Source organism: Saimiri boliviensis, chromosome 16 (genome assembly GCF_048565385.1).
Source record: "Saimiri boliviensis isolate mSaiBol1 chromosome 16, mSaiBol1.pri, whole genome shotgun sequence".
NCBI lineage: Eukaryota > Metazoa > Chordata > Mammalia > Primates > Cebidae > Saimiri > Saimiri boliviensis.
The window spans coordinates 64,799,650-64,803,806 of NC_133464.1; the positions used below are offsets into that span (position 1 = coordinate 64,799,650).

General features: G+C 45.1%; 1 non-coding gene across 1 annotated transcript; it reads left to right on the top strand.

Moving 5' to 3' along the window:
- Positions 1-535: 535 nt before the first annotated feature.
- TRNAE-UUC (transfer RNA glutamic acid (anticodon UUC)) lies at positions 536-607 on the top strand. The gene has a single exon. It is a non-coding gene; the product is annotated as a tRNA-Glu (tRNA).
- Positions 608-4,157: the final 3,550 nt, after the last annotated feature.

Consider the following 4,157-nt stretch of genomic DNA (forward strand, 5'->3'; position numbering starts at 1 on the left):
TGCAGAGGAAAAGATCCACTTTCAAGGACGGGGTGGTGCCTGTGGCCAGCCTGGACCGGCGCAGAGGGTAGGGACAGACTCGGGCAAGGCCCCGCGCGTCCGCGGCACACACCCTGCGGGGGACACCGGCCACTGCAGCGTGGCCTCCACGGCGCGCGGTGACGCCGCCCCGCCGCCCTCGCTTCGTCACCAGCCTCTGACGTTCGAACCCCCAGCGCTTTTGGACTTTGCAGGAGCTCTTGTGAGGAACTGTGAACACCAGCGCATCAAATCTAGGGTCTACATCGGTGTCGACACGGTATCTAGCGCCAGGAGACTGGATGAGATCACGAAAGACGCGAGTGTAGATAGAAGAAAGATTCAAGCAGCCGGGCAAGGAGAGGAACGGTAGAAGGCGAGCCAGAACGGGTAAAACGGCGGCAGACTCTGCGCAGGCGCAGGCGCAGGCTTGTCGCCTGCAAACGGACTAGATAGAGCGGGCGGAAGCCGACTGAGAAGACTCAATTTGTCCGGACTGGCGGTGGCTGTTGTCGTCTCCCACATGGTCTAGCGGTTAGGATTCCTGGTTTTCACCCAGGCGGCCCGGGTTCGACTCCCGGTGTGGGAACGCTACGATTTTAGAATCACATTTAGTCAATTTAGATTCTCCCTAACTCTAAAGAGGCGTGTTTTTAAACTGTAATTCTATTTAAAAGCACCCGGGACGCAGCGAGGCTGAAGGGAACTCAGGACCTACCGCAAGAGAGGGAGTGAGGGTCAAACGCACTCAGACCCCAGCCACCTGCCACAGGTGGTGGAAGGGACAAAGCTGGCAACAGCTGGAAGTCAGCTTTTGAAATGAGACATTAGGTCTGAGGTGAAGGGAAGAGGAGGAACCAATGCCAAAATACACCCACTGGTTTTTCTGCAGTATTTTCACCTTGTACTGTGGAGATGAGCAAATGACCAAAAAAGTGCTCTTTTTTGAAAGAAACAGAAGAGATGCAATTTTAGAACATTATAGGGCCTTTTTTGTTGTTGTCAGGAGGATGCTGGGAGGCGGGAGAGGCATTACATGGCTTTTAAGTTACCTAAAGTGATTCTAGGACAGCAAGATTTCTAGAAAATACATATGATTAAAGGTTGGGTAGTTCAATGCACAATCTATTGCCTTTGTGATGCAGAGATCTAACTAAACCAGTCTGGAAGGTGGGGAAGAAAATTAGGTTATAACAAATACTGAGGCTCCAGCCAACGGCAAAAAACCAAACCAAAACCAAACCAACAAATTTTCCTTTTTAACATATTTATTTGACACATTGTGTTTTTAAAAATTTTGTGATATGCGAGATTAGAGTTAGAAGTCTTAGTATTGACATGTGACAGTTTGCAATTGTTATGCAAATTAGTGTATCCTTCTGTTATTAGATGAAATTATCCAAAATGAAAACTATATTTAAATGAAGACTAAAAGACTATAATCTTATGTAATAATAACATTATTTTTATTTTTATTATTTATTTATTTTTTGAGACAGTGTTTCGCTCCTTACCCAGGCTGCAGTGCAATGCTGCGATCTCGGCTCACTGCAACCTCTGCCTCCTGGGTTCAAGCGATTCTCCTGCTTCAGCCTCCCAAGTAGCTGGGATTACAGGTGCCTACCACCACGCCTGGCTAATTTTGTATTTTTAATAGAGATGGGGTTTCACCATGTTAGTCTGGCTAGTCTCAAACTCCTGACCTCAAGTGATCCACCTGCCTCAGCCTCCTGAAGTGCTGGGATTACAGGCGTGAGCCACCGTGCCTGGCCTATTTATTGTTTGAGTGTTATTTTAAATTATTTTACTTTCAGATGATATTATTGTCCCCGTATCGGCCAGAGGCCCTGTAGGAAACTGATGACACATCTTAGCAGAGTGCTTAATCAGGGATTATTTAAGTTTTTCTTAGGGTTTAGGGAAACAAGAAGGGGTGATGCAGCTCTCACGACTCCTGAGCCTAAGGGGCAAGGCCAGGGAGGGTAGCTGATGCCGGGGAGTTGCCAGGCAGAAGCTGTGTGGTTTTTGTTTGTTTTAACTTGTTTTCAGGCCAGGCACCAGGACTCATGCCTATAATGCCAACACTTTGGGAGGCAGAGGTGGGAGTATCAATTGAGCAGGAGCTGGAGACCAAGACCAGCCTGCAAAGTTTTGGAGATAACATCGAAAAAAAAAAAAAAAAAATTAGCCAGGCAGTGGTGTGTGCCTGTAGTCCCAGCTACTCAGGAGACTGAGGTGGGAGGATCGCTTGAGCCCAGGAGTTGGAGGCTGCAGTGAGCTATGATTGCTGCTGCACTCCATCCCGGGCTAGCGAGAGCCTGTCTCAAAAAAGCAAGACAAAACTGCTTTCAGATGGCAGGCGAATTCCATTTATATGAAGGCTGTCACATCTACTCATCCTGTTAATCATTTTCATAAAATGAGTTTTGACCTCATGGATTTGATAAATGCTTTCTTGAGAAGCCTGTAGTATTTAGTGGACTCAGAGCATAGTAGATACTTCTGAAGACAGGTTCTTAATGAAATGAAAGAGTTTAACTTTGTGGGGAGATGGTTACTGAAGTCATATTTGGCATTTTTATGGCTTTGCATTTTTGTAAAACATTTCGCCATAACTTCCATTCATTACGCTCATAGTCAGTCTTTAGATTCAGAGACTATTTGAGCCGGAAAAGCCCTTAGCAGTCGTTTGAGACCCTCATTTTACCTGCGAAACGTCTATTCTGAGATTTTATTCCTCTGATTCTCTAGTATTTGAACTTAGATAGTATCCACAAAAAATTGAATTCCTGCATGGTGCTGTAGCCAGACATCACTCCCTCCAAATCCTGGCTTCAAGGAGGTGGGCTGAGGGGGATTGAGTGCAGAGAAGAGTCATTTAAAATTTCTTTTTTGAGACAGAGTCTCACTCTGTTACCCAGGCTGGAGTGCAGTGGTAGTCTCAGCTCACTGCAATCTCTGCCTCCTGAGTTCAAGCGATTCTTGGGCCTCAGCCTTCTGAGTAGCTGGTATTATAAGTGTGTGCCACTGTGCCCGGCTAATTTTTGTGTTTTTAGTAGACTAAAAGATCACCATCTCGGTCAGGCTGATCTTGAATTCTTGACCTCAAATGATCCACTTGCCTTGGCCTCCCAAAGTGCTGGGATTACAGGCGTGAGCCACCATACCGGGCTGAAAAAAAATTCTTTTGTATTTTTGGTCAGTGTTTGTAGTATAGTTACGTAAACACAGTAGTAATTTTTCTACTTTTTTAAAAAAATTCATCATATATAATTATTTCTAGAAAGTGATGAGTGTAACCTACTGGGATATTTGAACTAACCATCTGCTCTGGTATGCTTTCATTTTTGCATATAGTCATAAACTCTGAGGGATTCTGCATGAAAATTGCTTTGTGTCCCTCGACAAGTGTACTTATAGTCATGCAGATTCATACGTATGTTTCCTCAGAGTATATCTGATGCTGTAAGCAAAAATATCCAAAATAATTACAACATTAAAACTTCATATAGTCACATAAAGGTAAACATGAGTTTTAACTCACCCACACTGTAAAGCTGAATAACTTGGAAAAACACTGACTACTTGGAAAATCACTGGAACAAATCATCAAAAAATCAATTTGCAAACTCCTAGAAGACCACAGGGTACTGGGTAATCATCCCACATTACTTTATGAAAAACAAAGCTTATCAGATGAATCTAATTTCCTTTTGTCGCAGAGTGACAGCCATGGTAGATGGGGGAGCAGTCAACATAATCTATCCTGATTTAAGAGCTTAGGATTTTGCACCTTCTTGTGTACTCATGAAGAAAAATGTAGGTAAGGCTAGGTGTGGTGGCTCATGCCTGTAATCCTAGCATTTTGGGAGGCTGAGGCAGGTAGATAGCTTGAACTCAAGAGTTTGAGGCCAGCCTGAGCAACAAAGGGAGACACCCCCCCCAACCCCTGTCCCCTCTTCTCCCCCTCCCCCTTGCCCATTTCTACAAGAAACACAACAATAGCACCCGTAGTCCCAGCTACTCAGGAGACAGATGGGAGGATGGCTTCAGCCTGGGAGGCAGAGGTTGTAGTGAGCCCAAAGTGCACCACTGCACTCCAGCCTGGGGGTAACAGAGCCAGACTCTGTCTCAAAAAA